A 20,800-nucleotide genomic window follows, 5' to 3' on the forward strand; every position below is an offset into this window, starting at 1 on the left:
ACTTCTATAGAGACAGTATTTCTCCCAGAGATTCTATAACTTTCTGTGATGTTTGACCTCCCCAAAAGAGTGGTGAAGGGGATGGGACTGTAGTCCCCTTCTGCATCAGTGAACTGTAACAGAACCACTATACAGGAAAGCAAACTCATTGAAGGGTGGTACAGCTCTTGATCTATCTTGGAATCCCCTAAACTTGCTATTGAGGTATCCTGGCTGAATCAGGTTTATATTCCAAGTTAAAGGATCTTCTTCATCCCTGCCTTCCGGCCCACATTTTGAGAATGTGTATTTAATTTTCTACATATCAGTAGTGAAAAGACTGAAATAAGTTCTGTGCAAATTTTATGCAGTCAAGCAGAGAGAGAAAGAGAAGCAGAGGAGCTTTTGGAATTACAGTTTTCTATTAAAATTCATGTGCAGAATGGAAAGTAACTGTTTCTGTAATTCTTTAACCATTGTCACTTATGTAACACAGCATAGACATAGAGAAGTTGGATAACAAATACTCTTGCTGGAAGGTTGCAATGTAACATTACTTTATTTCTGAGAATTCAGAACGATAACACACAAGAACACCAAAATAGGGAGAGATTTAAACCAGCCTGCTCCCTGAAACAGAGAGCTACACCTCACCTCACCTTTCTGTAGGCTACCTGGCTGCAGAATTGACTCTGAGCACATGCTGCCCTACAGAGCCCCTTGCCTGCAAATAGGTCCAGGAACCCCCTGAGAATTTAAAGCACTAGATCACAATTTAACATACAATAGTTTTCAATACTCCATAGTCACAAGACACTCTATAATCTCCAGTAGCTGTCTTTGATAGCAACTAATTTCTGTGCCATACAACATTCTCTGACACTTGACAGATATGGTTAATTGTTGGGTTCCAGCCTTAACTCAACATTTATTTACTTCTTTATTAGACCCTTAATATCATGCCAGCATAGTTTTTGTGGTTCAGTGCTTTCCAGCTTAGGCAGTATATTTATTTCCTTAGAGATTCCTAAAGGTTCAGTACTAGTCCCAGTGCTGCTCTTTTATTTGATAGTGGATGTGGATGTGACTTGTCAAATGTACATTTATGTGTAGATGACATTGTCCTGTGTCAAAGCAGAATAACATTTACGATATAGTTAATAATCTAACAATTGATATTGTATAAGGTTGTTTGTTCTTGTGTACTTAAAGTGGTGTCAGGTTTTCCATTATAAATATCTCTCTCCAGAGGCTTAAAAGTTAGCTGCAAATCTTTGTGTGTAGGGGGTGGGGTGGGTAAAACTTTAATATATCATCTCCAGAAGTGACTTAAAATGTTCAACTTTCATTTATTCATTTTAACAATGTACCTGTATATATAGCATATAATTGAGTTGAGACCATTTAAAGGTACTTATTTCATATCATAAAGGCTTTGATTTAAAAGAGACAATTTGGAAAGTGATTAATTCATGATAAGGTGTAATCCCTTTTGTTGGTTTGAGAAAATCAATCACTGTAGATATGATATTTGTCTTTAGAAAGTTGTGCGGTACTGAACTCTTTCCAATATGCAACTTTCATTTGCAGTTTTAAAATATACCAGGTTTATGTGAAAAGTTGAGCATATGAATAATTTTGTCAAATCATGAATTGTGTAGAGAAAGTGAATAAGGGAGTGTTATTTATTTCTTCACATAACACAAGAACAAGGGATCATCCAATTAAATTAATTGGTAGTGAGTTTAAAGCAAACATAAGGAAGTCTTGTGGAACTCATTGCCAGAGGATATTGTGAAGGCCAAAACTATAACTAGGTTTAAAAAAAGAATTAGATAAGTTAATGGAGGATAGGTCCATCATTGGCTATTAGCCAAGATGATCAGGGATGCAACGCCATGCTCTGGGTATCCCTAGCCTTTGTCTAACAGAAGCTGAGAGGGGACAAAAGGGGATGAATTACTCAATTATTGCCTGTTCTGTTCACTTCATCTGAAGCACCTGGCATTGACCACTTTTGGAAAACAGAATGATGGTCTAGATAGACTAGTGGTCTGACCTAGGATGGACATGCTTAAAAGTGTTCTACGATACCTGTTTGAATTTTTAAATTAATTCATTTTGATAGTGTTTGCATCCCATTCTTCCACAAATATTCTAACAAACATGTTTACTGGCAGGACTGTTCACAGAAAAAGCAAATAGTGGATACTATTTGTGGAAACTGTATTTTGAAGTTGCTCTCCAAGATAATTTGTAACAGAAATCTGATTCATAGAGCTTTGCTCCTCCAATCAGGAAAAAAAAATGTGTCATGTGACTTTGGTAAACCAATTATATGGATCAATTACTTCTAATTTCCATAATGCCTGGAGAACAGAACTCACCACCATACTTCACCATACAAAGTAATTCCCTGTTTCAACTGTCCCACCACATGGAAGAAGGTTTGAACTTATGGGAGGTCTTATGGGAGGCTTCAGAGAATTACAATGAACAACAGGGCTCTGGCCAGGTGGACCAGGGTTGTTGGCCTGGGCGCTTGGGCAATTGGTCTAAAAATAGGTCACTCTAAAAACAAACCTGCTGCCAGAAAGTTCTTCAGTTGTCTTGGTTTACCTTGTCACTGCAAATGGTCTTGTTGGCCAAGACCGTGTGCAAGTTGGAGCACAACTGCTATTCCTCTTTAAATAAATTATTGTGCAGCCTTTGACAAGTCAACTAATAAGAAAATAGCAAAAGTGACATTTTATGAAGATTCCTGGAAGTTATAGTTGTGAACCTGCATGTGAGCAAGTCAGGACTTTGGTCTCTTTGCACTGACCTAGGGTGACACCGGAGTCTGGCAGCATCTTGATCAACGTGGCTCCTCTATTCAGGGACAGCATGGCCTACTTCAATCTGAAGAGAGGTATAGAAAAGATGTCCTAAAAATTGTTCATCCCAAACATCTCTGATCAGTTTACCATGGCTAGAGGGTGTCCCATCATGTGGTAAGAATGTAAACAGGGCTCAAAAAGTTGTATTTTGTTTTAATGTTGCAATGTGGAATGTTCGTATGCTCCCAGATCTTCCAAACCAAATCAGTTCTCCTGCCAGGTGGCCTGCTTTTGTTGCTCAAGATCTTGAAAGATATTGCATCAATATTGCAGCACGGAGTGAGATGTGACTTGCTGGAAAGGGCCAACTGACTGAAGAGAGTGCTGGGTACACTTTCTTCTGGAAGGGATGCCCACAAAACAAGCCACGCAACCGCAACAAAGGAGTTGTCTTTGTAATCAGCAATAACTTTGTCTCTCGTTTGGAGAGCCTACCCATCAGGATAAATGACAGACTGATGAAGCTCTGACTGTCCCTGAGAAGTGGATGTTACGCTTCACTGGTCAGCGCTTAGACACCAACAACGAGTAACTCTGATGAGGGCAAGTAGTAATTTTATTCTGAACTAAATGACCGGTTCTGATTGATTCGTCAGGAAGACAAGCTGATTATTTTAAGTGACTTTAATGCTCATGTAGGCCATGATGATTGTACATGGCAAGGCATACTTTGCAAACATGGCATCGGCAAGATGAACAGCAATGGACTACTTCTACTGATAACATGCGTTGAGAACCATCTTGTTATTAAAAACACTGTATTTGAACTCCACAAAAAATACAAAATGACCTGGATGCACCCTCGCTCATGTCATTGGCATCTGATCGAGTAGGTGTTGGTCTAACAGTGGGACCTATGAGACATGCACTTACTCAGCTATTATGCAAATCTGATTGTTGGGCTGACTGCCTTCTTGTTTGAGCAGAGCTTTCCCTCTCTATTAAGCCAAAAATGCATAAAAACTAGTCAGTTAAGCATGTAAATATCACCCATCTGAAAGATTTATCAATCACCAAACAATTTTCAACACAGGTAATTATTTTAGAAACTCTTCCAGCGATCACTGATGACGTATCTGCTGAATGGTGTATCCCTATATGACACAATTTAGAACACTGTTGTGGATTGTGTTTCGGTGTACAAAATGCCATCATGCAGTCTGATTCAACAATAATGATCCTGAAATAGCAAATCATCTTAGGTCAGATATAGGGCAGCTGGAAGTGTCCCAATGGAAATTCTGCCCGATGCAAAATTTGTGATCAGAACATAGAGCATGTGAACTACAGGCCCTTGCTGTCTCCAAAGGTATCTATGACCGTTCAACAATGACAAGAAAAATGTCTCAAGCAGCATTAATATTGTGTTTCTCAATCTAACCAAGGCATTCAACATGGTCAACTGCACTGTGTTCAGTACATCAGCACAAGGTCCAAACATAGGGGATGCTGCTTCTCTGGCTGATTGATGTTTGGCCCTGAAATTCTCTCTGCTCCTTCTGTAGAGTTGTTTCCAACCAGAATATTTTTCTGAGTTTTCCCTACAGTGTCACCATCAGTTTGAGCACTATCCAGGCTCCCATATCAACACAAGGTAAAATAATATTTACATCACACTATCTCCTTTTAAACTAAATGACAAGAAAAATATTATGTTTTCAAAATTACAAGAAAAAAGAAAGTCATGCACTATTGTGTGTATTGAGAAGCATTTGTGTTGATTGCTTCAGTGTTACAATACAAAAGATAGATAGATATTGATCATGAGCCATACATTGGACATCAAACCCCAACCTGATGCATTGTGAAGGCAAAAACAAACATAGTAACAATATCAAATAGAATTAAATAGCTATGTTGTGAAATGGGACTAACACAATAAAAAGTTTGCTATATATGGTATTTTGGAGACACAAATTCTACTCTTTTCGTGTCAGTTTTTAATGTTTACTGTATACAATTACAGCGCTCTGTGGAATATGTATTGGAGAAGAAATGGAAGGGTTTCTAGTGGACATGTTTTCTTATTTTGAACTGAGCCATTGTTATTTTCTATCATACCAGTTTCTTTTTTGAAATATAGCTCTTCCATAAAGAAAGAACCAATGTCCATTTTTCAGAAGCTAAGACATGGCCATTGGGTGACTGACTCGTAATTTACACAAATTTCAAAATAATTGGACTTGTCCTGATTTAAAAATAAATAATACTCAGAGTAAAGAAAGGTTTTATATTTGGGCCAGGAGGAAAAAATAAATAAAAGTATGAGACGTGAAAGATGTTTATTCAGTGGGTCCCCCTTTTCATCTTCCTTCAAACATTATTAAGGATTAAAGTATTTTATCAAAACGTTGTTTATTCAACTATTAATTATGATTATTTATTATTTATTGGTTCAGATTGTGCCTATTCAAAGTGTTTTCTAATGCAAATAAGAAAGAAACATGTTACCATCGAGCCCTAACTAATGGCGAAAGTCAGAGTCCTAAGCTGGATGGTGTTCCCCATTCTATCCCTATAAAAGATCAGCATAGTTTAAAAGAAAGTTAGGAACCAAAACAAGAGTAAATAATAAGCTCTCAGAGAAAGTTGTAAGAGACCTGTGTATAGGACACTGGCAAGATTTTAAATTCTAGTGTGAAGGTTTTACTTTGATTAAATTCTATAGGACCCCACTCAGAAGCATATGGGATGCTGCAACAAAATAACTTAATTCAGTAGTTCAAATGTATGAGGCCCAGAGAAACCAACTGCTTAAATGACAGTAACCAAAGAAAAGAGAAAATGCAATATAATCAGTCAATGTGATGCCAGAGTCTTTCATACTTTTGCTGCTAAGTGGGACAGTATTATCTTCTCCACACTACAGCTAGATTTTATAACTGTTTCACTAAACCATTTACCCAGTTCGATTTGTACCCCCCCCCCGAAGCTTTTGTGCCATCACAACTGTATTTTTTACCATCTACTTAACTGCACTTTAACGAGTGCATTCTTGGACATCCCAGATTTCCTCAGCAGCAGCTACCTGTGCTAAAGATGAGGGCTGGATGTGTTTTATTTTTGGGGTTGTTGGTTTTTTTTTTTTTTTTTTTTGCAATCCTTGCTTTCCTACCTGTCATTAAGGCTGCTGGAGTGTGATGTTTAGAATCCTGGAAGAACAGAGACTATCATCTCCCAGAGCCCTCTAACTGCTTAAAGAAACCAAATCTTTCTCCATATTAGGGTATAAGCAGGAATGGGGCACATTTAACACTCACCAATTATTAACCAATGATTAATATGAACTCTATGTTTATCCAAGTGGGCTCTTAACCTGCTAATTGCTCAGTAAGAAAATTTTCTCTGTGGATGAACTCTAAGGGTCTTTGAAAGAGCGAAAGTTCCCTTGGTGAAGAAGGTGAGACTGTCCCAGAAAGAATCCTGAAATATTAATGGAAATATTTAATTCCTGATGTAAAGCTGCAAAGAAAGCTCACCATAATCTCTGACAGGAAAAAAGGTTAGGAAAGACCAGAGTCCTGGACAAGGGCAACTGAATAAGATCAGCCATCTGAGTAAATTAGAAATCCACTTGGACTAGGCAGTAGGACCCTAGTCTGGGATTTAACTGTAACAGTTATGGGGGGAAATGTTGGCTAATGAAGCCTGCACTAGTGTCAGATGAGTCAGCTTTAGGAATACCTCATTATTGAACGAGCTACACCTGTGATTCCAAGATTGAACTACTTTCCCCTGCCTAACTAGTTACTTCCCTGAGGCTGACATTTGCTAGTGCAGTAAGGCCAAAGGTTGCAGTGTAACGGATGGGAATTGGGCTTTTAATGAAACAAACTCTCTTGTTGATATCAATGGAGATGTTGCCTGAATAAGGATGAAGGATTTGAAGGTTAGGCTTAATGGCTCCCCACATAGTAAGAACTACATGTGAATGAATGAGTTTATACATCTGTAAATTTGAATTCCTAAATATCTGTTTATTCACATAACATGCACGGCTAAACAAAACACACCACTTTCTTGTGTCACATCTTTCTTATCTTGCCCCACTGAACCTGATGAAGGTTACTTGGAGGCTGAACCTATAGTTTTCATTCATCCAAGTGTTGTAATTCTCAGTATGTGGGCAGTCATTGAGCCAAACCGTGAAATCCTTCATCCTTACTCAGGCACAGTCTCCACTGAAGTCAGGAAGAGTTTTGCATGAATAAGGATTTAAAGATTTGACCCTACAGGACTATTCATGTGAAAAAGCATTGCAGGATCTGAGCTTTGGTTTGGAAGTGCTTCTGGGCAGGAACAGAATCTTATTTTATATTCTCTGAAGCACTATCCATATCTGTGGTCCTATGGTAAAATTAATAGTCTTTTATAATAGTGCTTTTATAATATACCATCCCCCTTCTGAAGTGACTGTACCTAAATCCTGAATTGTGCCAAATGGGACAGATTACCAGTTTAAACCAGGAACTGCTGTATGTTTGTTTTAATTTTTGCGAGTAATTGTGTAGTGGGAGCATCACATTACATCACACATGCAGGGGAGCATTTGTTTTAACTGTATTTGATAAGCCCAGAATGCTCCTTTTCCTTCATTAGTTGTGTATTGGGCTCCTAGTCTACTACAGTGATAAGTAATTTTAGAAAACTGTCAGACAGATAGGTCAACCAGCTAAATTACAGTGTTCTCTGCACGTTTAGAAGTAGTGTTATGTTTGCAGGCCGAGGAATTTATTATGGTCCACAAGTTACTAGTATTGCATTTATCTTCAAGTCTAGCTCTTAACATTCCCAGTTCCTTGCTCTACTGCAAAATGAAACCTTCACCATAGCACTGCACCCCATTCTAGATTAAATTGATTACACCTACTCTGCTAAAAATGGTTCTTTTTGTTTCTGATGCCCCTTACTAAGTCTTTCCACCATTTCCTCAAAATGATTCCTTTGCTTCTCGCATTGCCACACTCTCACCAATTTAGCATTTTCAGTATCTTTAAAATGTCCTTCATCTTATTAATTCTCTTATTTGCCTCTGCTGCCAAATTTGAACTATCAGATGAAGCATTTTTAAAGCCCTGTATTTCAAATCCCTGAATGATAGATAATGTTTTCATTACTGATGTATTCATGCTACTGATGAGGTATTTTACAGTTGTAACAAACCATCGACATACAGCATGTAGATATTTGTTTGCTCTCTGACTTGTTACACAGAAACAACATAAACTGGAAAAACAAAATATGCACTGTGAATAACTGCAATAACATTAAGCTAGAGATGTTACAATTTACTGTATTTTGTTCACAGTAGTGAATGCTGTAGTTAAAGTTGTAACTCAGTTTACATTATAGTGCCTAACTTTCACTTATGTATACATTTCTGAAAATGTTTCCCTTTGGACCCTTCCATATTTGGTTTCAGTCCATGTGACTGTTCTGCTTTTACTGGGAAATTTTAATAACAATTCACTTGTGTGTACTTGAATTAGTGGATGTTTGTTTGTTAAGTCCAATACATAATGTTGTAAAGATATTTTTGCTTATAGAGAGCCCAAAAATTGCTAAGCAAAACTTCTCAAAACTTGGAGTATGGTTAATCCACAATGAGGAGGAGTCACTTGACAAGAAATTTCCTCCTATGTTCTTATTATATTTGCTTTCCCTCTTCCTGTTTCCTTTGTATCTCCCTCCGACACTCATCCCAGTTTTTTGCTTTGCTGCCCCTTAAACTTGGAATTCCTTCCTGCTCACTTATGGATGGTTATAGAAGTAAGGAAAGATGAAGACGACAGGCCTCTCCTACTCCTCCCCGGATGAGGCAGATAATTGTTTTGGTAAAATTTCCAGCCTTTATAGTTGTGAAGATGCAAAGGTAAACTTCACAGCAAGAAGTGGGTATTGTCCATGCTGTGTTGAGTCTTTTGTGGATGAGCTGGGGCACGAAAGGAGCAGGATTGCCATTTCCAAATCACACTCTCTTTGGACCTATAATCTCATTACCCTCCTTTTCATCCAGAAAAAATGACATATTGTGTCAGCAAACAAACTTCAATTTACAGGGATTTGTTCCTGCTTCCCAACGCATATTTGTTTATTGTTTGTTTGTTGTTTTTTGTTAGTTTGCACGTTGTTTTTGATATGCATTTTCTAAAATGGAAAATGTAGTTTGCCAAATATTTCCTTAATTTTAAAAGGGATATTTCTTGGAAACCTTGTCTTTCAACAGAAATTTGTTGTTGTTTTTTCTATTTGTATAACCATGTGGGATCATAGGGACTTTGCCATGGTTTGTTTTTTAAAGGGGAAACCACAGTTTTATAGAGACTTCTATTTTAAAAAGAGCAGTATTTGGCAATGTGATTTTTAAAAAGAAAATTGAAAGTGTGGTTTGTTTTAAGTGATTGTTGAATTAATGTTTCCAGAGCCTCTGAAGTCTTCCTCCTAACAAGTGATTAAGGTAGGTAACACTGAGCTTCCCCAACAGGTTTTCTGTCTGCATTCACACAGCACACAAGTGCACACATGCTATGGAATTGCCATCCAAATGACCAGGAAAGCTTTTTCCCTATTGACAGCTGCTTCTGTTTCAGTGCGTGAATTGTCCTCTTGGATTATCCCTTTGCAGCTGCTTCATACCTCCCATCTACTCCTGCTCCAGAACCAGCACTTTAACTGCTGTTGACCTTTCTGCTGTGTCCCTTATCTAAGGCCTTGGCTACACTTGCAAGTTACAGCACTGTAAAGCCTCCCCCAGCACTGTAACTCACTCCCCGTCCACACTGGCAGGGCATTTACAGCTCTGTATCTCCCTGGGTACACCGGTGCAGGTACTCCACCTCCCCGAGAGGAATAACAGCTGCAGCGGAGTGGCTACAACTCAGGGGTGTGAGTGTAAACGCTTGCAGCGCTAATCACCTTGTCAAATGGCCAATCCTCTCCATTGTTGTGACCAGCTGCAGGAATGCGGAAGTGCCGGTTTCAAAGCTCATACCACAGAGAAAAGCAAACAGATTGCAGCTTGCTTTGAGTGAATGAATGAACGAGCAGAGGGCCGGGAGTTCGGAACTTGCAAAATAAAGAGTTGACGTGCTCCAAAAAGCACTCTTTCTCCCCCCACACTCCCTGTCACAATCCACCCCAGCCCCCTGTTTTGAAAAGCACGTTGCAGCCACATGAATGCTGGGATAGCTGCCCATAATGCACTGCTCCCAACACAGCTGCAAACGTTACAAGTGTGGCCACACCACTGCGCTAGCAGCTGTCAGTGTGGACAGACTGCAGCGCTTTTCCCTACTCAGCTGTATGAACACAGGTTTACCTCACAGCACTGTAAAGCTGCAAGTGTAGTCACGGCCTGAGCAATGTCTTCAAGGCTCTTGAACATCTGAATATATTTTGTGTGGCACATATGAATACCAGCTCACATTTATGTCATGTGTCCTTTGTTTAAGAAGGTTATACACTACAGAGAAATGGTATCTGGTTCATGAATGCCTTCAAAGCAATCATCGAAGCTTATTTCATTGGGCAGAAAGGGGTACTCCATGAGAATTGTGTGCTTTTTCAGCAACAGGAATGTGGTCACGATTCACAAAAGTTGGGGATAATAGTGGAAAGGCCTGTAACAATCTTCAGTAAAGTGCAGGATATATTCTCAGATCACAACAAAATGGAATGTCCCAAATCCTTGACCTGCTGATGCTCCTGCTCTTTGCGTAGGAATCAATTTCCCTCTCACTGTCAAATCTATTTGTAAATCTCAATACTTCATAATATGTCTACAGTGAAAATCCCCAAAACAGATGATTATATAAACTAACGGCACAGCTAGTAGTTTAGAACATCAATCTGTGTTGTATGTGTCTAAACTTTGTAGTCAAAGTCTGCTTTAGGCCCTGATCATCACACAGTCCTTTCACAGAGACAACTCTACTTGGACTCAGTGGGTATTTTAATATTCCTTACTCACCATTCTTCACTGGAAAGGTTCTGTAGACATTATTTCCCTAGGAAAAGAAAGACTTTTGGCCAAAATAAAAATCTGATATCATTTTTTTAAAGTTTGCTTTGATAAGTCCTCATTGTGATTTGGCACTATTTTATGTTGTTGACTCAATTTCCACTTTAGTGTGTCCATTTGGGTGCCCAGTTTTCCATTTAGGTGCTCAAACCAGCATTATGGTGCCTAGATATAGGAACATTATCACAGTGCCTAGATATAGGAAATTATTTCAGTACCCACATGTAAGCTTGGGTGCCAAACTTACATAGCTGATTTGGTAAAGGTTGGCATAGAGATATGGCAAAGATACATAGAGATACAGCCGGGGTCGGGTCGGCAACGTTTGGCATTCGGCTTGTCAGGGTAAGCACCCTGGCGGGCCGGGCCAGTTTATTTACCTGCTGACGCGGCAGGTTCGGCCGATCGCGGCCCCCACTGGCTACGGTTCGCCGTCCCGGGCCACTGGGGACAGCGAGAAGCGGCGTGGGCGAGGGATATGCTGGCCACAGCTTCCCACTGCCCCCATTGGCCCGGGACGGCAAACTGCAGCCAGTGGGGGCCGCGATCGGCCGAACCTGCCGTGTCAGCTGGTAAATAAACTGGCCTGCCAGGATGCTTACGCTGATGAGCCGCATGCCAAACATTGCCGACCCCTGAGATACAGAATACGTTGGGTGAGTCACAGTATGTTTTCTTAATAGAAAATTCACTAGTAATTTGCTTTGCTGGACTAAGCAATGGTTTCTTATAATCAGGCATGACTGATGATAGAGTTGGATGATACTTTTTTGGGAAAACATAATAAATGAAAGCAATTGCCTTTACGTGAAAATGATTTTTTGCTGAAAATTTGTCAGTATTGTAGAAATCGTGTTTTTCAGAAAAAAGCAACTTATCAAAATCTTTTTATCAAAAACATGTTTGTGAAAGTATTATCAAAATGGTGACAGATTTTTTTTGTTTACCAAAAATGAAGGGTTTGGTAAATGAAAAAGTTTTCATATATTGAAACCTGGGTTTTCAATAACCAAAATTCAATAGCCATTTCAATAATATTTTCAATAAGGTTTATGATTAAAGGTCCAATTAAAATGAAATTTTGGAGAAAAAATGAAAAAGGTCCATTTTGAACTCTTCCCAAATAAAACTTCAAAATTTATTTTTTTTAAATTCTAGTTTTCTTTTACGATATTCATCCAGCTCTATTGATTTTTTTTTTTTAACTATCATTCTCAGCAACTAGTTTTCCCATGCTGGAAGCACAGTAACAGTTACTCTGCCAGTCTTAAAGGAGATATTTTTTGTTGCTTTAATGAACAACATAAAGGACCATAAAAAGAACAGGAGTACTTGTGGCACCTTAGAGACTAACAAATTTATTAGAGCATAAGCTTTCGTGGACTACAGCCCACTTCTTCGGATGCATCCGAAGATGTTCTTCTTTTTGCGGATACAGACTAACACGGCTGCTACTCTGAAACCTGTAGTCTGAGAATGGGATGGTTTAAATGTAGCCCAGGTCTTCATTGACTGTTCACTTCCGATGGCTTTCGTTAAAGGAGTGGTGAATCTCACTTCAGTGTCCAGTGGACAGGTGTCCTCTTCATCCACACACAAAACCGCCACCAGAATTGCACTAAATGGCCTCTTTCTAGGCCACTTCAATAGCAAGACCAAGGACTGAAAGGGCCAGAGGACAAATGAACAGATTTTTCACCCCCTAAAGAGGAAAACCCCACAACAGATTATACAGTTTGCATGAGAAACCTGCAAGACCAATCTGAGNTGAAGTACTTGTGGCACCTTAGAGACTAACAAATTTATTAGAGCATAAGCTTTCGTGGACTACAGCCCACTTCTTCGGATGCATCCGAAGATGTGGGCTGTAGTCCACGAAAGCTTATGCTCTAATACAGACTAACACGGCCGCTACTCTGAAACCTGTTATAAAGGACCATGTAAAACAAAAGAAATTTGTATTGAAATAATAGATTTTTCTAGGTAATAATTGGCCAGATCCTCAAATAGTGTAAATTAATTAATGAAGCTATGCTGATTTACACCCACTGAAGATCTGGCACAATAAACTTACGTTATCACAGCACAACCCACTCTTGGTTCCTTAGAGTCCCTATCAAAACAGTGGTCTTTGGTTCATATTGAACAAAGCAACATTGTTCTGTGTATAAAACCAGTGATGCTGCCGGGCGTGAGAAGAAAATGCATGTTAGTCCCCCCACCTAGTACATGAAAACAAAACAAATGTACCGTGCTGCATGTAATAAAGAAAAGAGACAGATTGGGTCTTTGAAATTCTGGAGAGAAAGTTTCCTGTTGTGGCTGATAGATTCTTAGGGTATGTCTACACTGGCAGAGTTACAGCACCAGCAGTTACAGCGCCGCTCAGAGAGAGAAGGGAAGGGAAAATGCTGTTGTGTGTTCACACTGTCAGCTGCCTGCGCGACATCGTGTTCATACTTGCGGCACTTGCAGCGGTATTTGGAGCGGTGCACTCTGGGCAGCTATCCCACAGAGCATCTCTTCCTCTTCTGCTGCTAAGAGTTGTAGGAAGGCGGAGGGGGTTGCGGGGCATTCTGGATCCTGTCCCAGTGCCCCGTGATACATTGCTTCACATCTCAGCAATCTCTGTGCTTCTGTCTGCATTTGGTGCCATCTTTCAGTGGTTTGTGTATTGCATGCCCTGCCTCTTTGGACTACAGGAATGGATCCCGAACTGTTGAACATTATGCAGCTTGCTCTGACTAACACGTCACAAGAGGCAGTGGATTTATTCCTTAAACTACAAAGGCAAGAGCAATTTGACATTGATCTCACCACACATAGTAGTTACAACACGAGATTGTTTGTGGCATTCATGGAGGTGTTGACCACAGTGGAACGCCACTTTTGCACTTGGGAAACAAGCACTGAGTAGTGGGATCACATCGTGATGAATGTCTGGGAGCAGTGGTTGCAGAACCACATTCATGGGACTGTGTCATGAGCTCACCCCAGCCCTGTGGCACAAGGACACAAGAATGAGAGCTGCCATGCCAATGGAGAATCGCGTAGCAATTGCACTGTGGAAGCTGGCTACTCCAGACTGCTACCGATTGGTCACTAACCAGTTCGGAGTGGGAAAGTCGACCATTGGCGTATTGATGGAAGTGTGCAGGGCCATTAATCACATCCTGCTCCAAAAGATCGTGACTCTGGGCAATGTGCATGGCATTGTGGATGGCTTTGCACAAATAGGCTTCCCTAACTGCAGTGGGGCGATAGATGGCATGCATATTCCAATTCTGGCATCAGACCACCTAGCCACCGAGTACACCAAGAGGTATTTCTTGATGGTTCTCCAGGGGCTTGTGGATTAGCATGGGCATTTCACAGACATGAACATAGGCTGGTCCAGAAAGGTTCATGACTCACTCAACTTTCAGAAACTGGCCTGTTCAGGAAGCTGCAAGCAGGGACTTTCTTCCTGGACCAGAAGATCACCGTAGGGGAAGTCGAAATGCCCATTCTGATCCTGGGTGACCCCACCTACCTCTTAATGCCATGGCTTATGAAGCCATACATGGGGCACCTTGACAGCAGCAAGGAGTGGTTCAACAACAGGCTGAGCAAGTGCAGAATGACTGTTGAGTGTGCTTTTGACCATTTAAAGGCCCATTGGTACTGCCTATATGGGAGGCTGGACATGGCCGATGACAATATTCCTATGCTTATAGCTGTGTGCTGTACGCTCCATAATATTTATGAAGGGAAGGGTGAAAGCTTCACTCAAGGCTGGACCTCTGAGGCTCAATGCCTGGAGGCTGAATTTGAACAGCTACAGACCAGGGCTATTAGAGGGGTGCAGCGTCTTCCCATAAGGATCAGGGATGCCTTGAGGCAGCAATTTGAAGCTGAAAGACACTAATATCTTTTGCTATGCTCGGGAGTGCTAGGAAACGATTGTGATTGGTGTAAATGATGCACTATGAAGGTTTAAGAAAATTGCCTGTTGATTTGCAGGGCTTTGTTTGCTTTCAATTAATAGAATAAAGATTGCTTTCAAACCAACACAATTATTTTATTAAAAAATAACAACTGGAGGAGAGAGACAAACCAAAGAACACATCAGCACTGAGCGGGGTGGGGAAAGGGAGAGTCCCAGGAGGAGGTGGGGTCCCAGGACAGTTAAAGATTTATGTATGTCCAGGTATCCTATCCAACCTTCTCCTTTTGAGTACAGTGCAGTGCATACTGTACTTCATCAGGGCTAAACTGTAGAGGGATGGGTGTTGAGTGCAGTGGGTACTGGGAGTCTGCAGTGCTGGACTATGACGGGGCAGGAATGGAATGCCGCAGGAATGGAGCCAGGAGGTTGATAAGAGTGTGTTGTCGGTGTCTGGGGGGCACATGGGAAAGAGTTTGTGATAGCAGCTGCAGGGGAGGGTGGGCACAGAACTGCTCGGTTTGCAGTGCTAGCGCTTGGAGCTTGTCCGCTTGGCGCACCATAACGTTTAAGAACTGCTCCATTGCTTAGTTCTAGCGTGCCGCATTCTCCTTTTGGTCTCTCTTCTCACTGTCCCACCACTCCTTCCATTCTTGTTTTTTGGCCATGGGGTGCATCATGACCTCATGCAAAAAGTCCTCTTTAGTTCTTCGTGGCTGCTTTCTAATTCTGCGCTGCCATTCAGCTGGCAATAACAAAGAGGGAGGCTGGGCTCCCTAGGTCATATCTGTGAAGCCAAAATGCAACATTTTACAGAAGCAGTATTGTTTGCAACACACAACACTAATTCAGTGATTTAAAACACAGCCACTATTCACATACCTGTCACTCACTGGCTGACCCCAGGCAGCATACATGAGCCAAAAGGACCCCAAAGTGGTGAGTAACCACAGGGTCAGGAGAAATCACTGTTCCCAGATCCTGCTGTACTCTGGGCATGTGGCTTTTGTGGAGAGGCAATATTGGTTTATAATCATTCCTGTCACCACACTTTCCACAGGCTGTGTTCATTATGGAAGATATCTCACTGTGCTGCTGAGGGTGAGCAGGCAATCAAGGGAGGGTCTTCTCCAAGACTTTGGCTTTGCCCTGGCCCTTACATGGCTCGTCTGTGTGCAGCAATGGTTTCCTCCCCTCTCCCTTCCCCCCCACACACCTCCAATGACAGCAGAGTAGCGTTGGAAAGTTACCCTTAATGGGGCAAGTATCAGGGGGTAGCCGTGTTAGTCTGTATCTACAAAAACAACAAGGAGTCTGGTGGCACCTTAAAGACTAACAGATTTATTTGGGCATAAGTTTTCGTGTGTAAAAACCTCACTTCTTCGGATGCATAGAGTGAAAGTTAAAGATGCAGGCATTATATACTGACACATGGAGAGCAGGGAGTTACTTCGCAAGTGGAGAACCAGTGTTGACAGGACCAATTCAATCAGGGTGGATGTAGTCTACTCCCAATAATGGATGAGGAGGTGTCAATTCCAGGAGAGGAAAAGCTGCTTTTGTAATGAGCCAGCCACTCCCAGTCCCTATTCAAGCCCAGATTAATGGTGTTAAATTTGCAAATGAATTTTAGTTCTGCTGTTTCTCTTTGAAGTCTGTTTCTGAAGTTTTTTTGTTCAATGATAGTGACTTTTAAATCTGTAATAGAATGACCAGGGAGATTGAAGTGTTCACTTACTGGCTTATGTATGTTACCATTCCTGATGTCCAATTTGTGTCCATTTATTCTTTTGCGGAGGGACTGTCCGGTATGGCCAATGTACATGGCAGAGGGGCATTGCTGGCATATGATAGCATATATAACATTAGAGGATGTGCAGGTGAATGAGCCCTTGGTGGTGTGGCTGATGTGGTTGGGTCCTCTGATGGTGTCACCAGAGTAGATATGGGGACAGAGTAGGCAACGAGGTTTGCTACAGGGATTGGTTCCTGGGTTGGTGTTTCTGTGGTGTGGTGTGTAGTTGCTGGTGAGTATTTGCTTCAGGTTGGGGGGTTGTCTGTAAGCAAGGACTGGCCTGCCTCACAAGGTCTGTGAGAGTGAAGGATCATTTTCCAGGATAGGTTGTAGATCGTGGATAATGCGCTGGAGAGGTTTTAGCTGGGGGGCTGTATGTGATGGCCAGTGGTGTTCTGTTATTGTCCTTGTTGGGCCTGTCCTGTAGTAGGTGATTTCTGGGTACCCGTCTTGCTCTGTCAATCTGTTTCCTCACTTCCCCAGGTGGGTATTGTAGTTTTACAAATGCTTGATAAAGATCTTGTAGGTGTTTGTCTCTGTCTGAGGGGTTGGAGCAAATTTGGTTGTGTCTTAGGGCTTGGCTGTAGACAATGGATCGTGTGATGGGTCTTGGATGGAAGCTGGAGGCATGTAGATACATATAGCGGTCAGTAGGTTTCCGGTATAGGGTGGTGTTTATGTGACCATCACTTATTTGCACGGTAGTGTCCAGGAAGTGGATCTCTTGTGTGGACTGGTCCAGGCTGAGGTTGATGGTGGGGTGGAAATTGTTGAAGTCCACGTGGAATTCTTCAAGGGCCTCTTTCCGTGGGTCCATATGATTAAGATGTCATCAATGTAGCGCAAGTAGAGAAGAGGCACTAGGGGATGAGAGCTGAGGAAGCGGCATTCTAAGTCAGCCATAAACATTTTGGCATACTGTGGGGCCATGAGGGTACCCATCACAGTGCCACTGACTTGAAGGTATAAGTTGTCTCCAAATCTGAAGTGGTTGTGGGTGAGGACAAAGTCACAAAGCTCAGCCACCAGGCGTGCTGTGGCCTCATCAGGGATACTGTTCCTGACAGCTTGTAGTCCATCCTCATGTGGAATATTGGTGTAAAGTGCTTCTACATCCATGGTGTCCAGGATGGTGTTTTCAGGAAGAACACCAATGCATTGTAGTTTCCTCGGGAAGTCGGTGGTGTCTCAAAGATAGCTGGAAGTGCTGGTAGCGTAGGGTCTGAGGAGAGAGTCCAAATAGCCAGATAATCCTGCTGTAAGAGTGCCAATGCCTGAGATGATGGGGCGTCCAGGGTTTCCGGGTTTATGGATCTTGGGTAGCCTCCCAAGTCTCCTGAGGCTTGTGGGAGGCGTTCCGCAGCTCCTTCACTTTGACCCTGCACACTGCAGTGTATCCCGTTCATGGACCCTTTCTGTTATGCACTATGAAATCTGTCCATAGGTATCATAATTCCTATGGCTGGAGCACAGCTGGGACTGAACAGCCTCCTCTCCCCAAATGCTGATAAGGTCCAGCAGCTTAGCATTGCTTCAAGTGTGAGATCACCTGGTGCGTGGCACTGGCATGGTCACCTGGAAAGATGCTCTGAGACCACTGAACACGTCACCGAGCAAACAAGAAGGGGACTTTCAAAATTCCTAAGGAATTTAAGAGGTGGGTATGACGGTTGGTCACCTGAGGGCAGGGCAGTAGAATTCAAACCGATGACCAGAGAAGCAAGAACAGGCATTGTTGGACACCTCCCGGAGGCCAGTCGCAGCACTGTAATCGACCAGGATGTCTACACTGGAACCGCAGCGCTGTACCCCCAGCACAGAAAGCTCTATGCCTCTTGGGGTGCGTTTTTTACAGCACTGCAACTGTGCAGTTTCTGTGCACTAAGTGGTTGGCAGTGTGTACACCTTGGGAGTTACAACGCAGAAAGCTGCTTTACTGTGCAAAAACTTGCCAGTGTACAAAAGGCCTTAGAAACAGTTGGGGTCAGGAAAAAATGTTCTCAATGTAAACTCTAGAAACAATTGTCAAGATGTTGATTTAATATGAAACCTCATTACATTTTGTAGGGTAAATGTGCTCCATGTGGAGCATGGTGAGTAATATGCACCAGTGTCATTAGCACTATAATCAAATTTGGCTTTACAATCTTATTTATAGACCCAAGACAGTGTGTATTCAAGTAAATGAGAAAAGAACTTGTTCTATAGTTGCCATTTCTGCTTACCAATTATATAAAAATATTGGTTGATCCCAGATAGCATTAGTACCTAATTCCAGATGGGCTATCCTCTTGGTTTAAACCTTGTATTGGGTATGGTGAGGTACTTAACTTCCTGGAATCACAAGGTGAAAGTCCTGCAATGAAAATTTAGCCCTTCATTCTTACAAAGCAGACAAATTAGCTGCCATGCAATTTGATTATGTGTGGGTCTTTCAGATGAGACCTTAAGAATTCAGGTCCTGTCTGCTCAGCGTGAACACTAAAACTAATTTGGCACTCCATAAGAAAGGTCTTTTCCAGCATCTTTCTTTATTATTTCCCTTCCATTCATGACTGTCCAGAGTACCCACTGGCTGGTCCCTCCACCCCAACTGGTGAATGTGTTTCAGTGGTATTATATTTATATAGTTTTCAGTGATATGTGACCCTTTGGTATGAAGGGCTTTATATAAAAAAATATGACTCTCTTTTTATTTTATTTTATACACTGGTATATTTATGGCAGCCAACATTGTAATCTCTGTAACTCAAAGCTGTCAGTGGATACCAAGATGAAAAGTCATTTTCAATAGGACCTTTTCCTTGTTAAATATATACATAATTCAAGTACAGAGATTGTGAGGGTAACAGAGGGTAATACAAGTAAGGCTACAGTTAATATATAGTCAGAGGTTACATTAGATCTAAAAGTACAGTACATACAAGCTTTTATGGAAAGCATGCCTGCCTGGAATAATATTAACCAGTATAAAATCAATGCAGAATGTCGGGATGCTGAGAAAGAGATTTTGTTCACTTAATTCAAATCTGTAGCTGTAATATATGAACTTTCATTAACGCTCATTTTGATTTGGAAACTGTCCTATATTGATTTCATTGTATTTAGATTTAAAATGAAATATATTTTCTTGGACAGTATGTTTTATTGGGTGCCGGAGTGGTAATATATGATCGTTACAACTGCCATCCGGATATAACTCCCTTGTAAATGATATGTTACATTTCAAGAGAGTTATACTCTGTGAGGAAAATACTAAATCTGTCAACACGCTTACCTATTGTCAGAACAACATTTCAGCTAATGGTTTGGAGGTAGGAAGTGTCTTGGAAAAGATTTATGAACATGGGAAAGAGTTAACTGACAGATTCCCAGATATGCTCTAAATATTGTAGATTAATTCAGGGAACTGTAATATAGGAATCTGGGATGTGTAGCTATACACGCTCTTACCTTGATGCCTGTTGCTTTATTTTACTGGGACTTGAGTTTTGTCAGATTACACAATATTGTGCAATATCACTTGCTCAGTGCAAGCTGATGTAATCAGAATCATCTTTAGGCAACACAGTGTAATGTTTTAAATGTAAACAAAACATATATTTGAAGTGTTCTTCTTTATTGTTGGTCAAAAGACTTTGATTTTCAAACTAAGTTTCTTTTGAACAAGGCATTCTTGCTACAAAACACCCTGGTCTGAAACAGTCTCCTTCCCAGTCTGTCTACAATCTTCCCTCCAAAACTCCAAGCATCTGAATATCTAGTGCCTTCATCTTGCAGACACTTAAGCACATGAATAACTTTATGCACATTAGTAATCATATTCTCTTTCTCTATTCATGTACTTAAAGTTACTTATGTACATATAATGCATTTGCAGGTAGGGGGCCTAAATGTTCATTATCTAATTTGCTAATTTTCAACAGAATTTATGTTCCTAACAGATCAGATACATTTGGAAAACTTGCACTTCTGTTGCTTCACTACAAGAAATACATTAATGCGATATTAAGGTTAAGAAGTTGAATACAGAACAGTAAGGAAATGTCTATTCACAAAAGTGTAGGATTCAAAGGTATGATTCTCCTTGTGCATATACCATATTTTGTCATTTATTTTGTGTACTGGTGCTGAGTGAATAATCTGAAACCATTAACATATGTGGTAAATATAGTGTTTTCCAGGTCAGGGAATATCAATGA

Source organism: Trachemys scripta, chromosome 1, assembly GCF_013100865.1.
Source record: "Trachemys scripta elegans isolate TJP31775 chromosome 1, CAS_Tse_1.0, whole genome shotgun sequence".
Taxonomy (NCBI): domain Eukaryota; kingdom Metazoa; phylum Chordata; order Testudines; family Emydidae; genus Trachemys; species Trachemys scripta.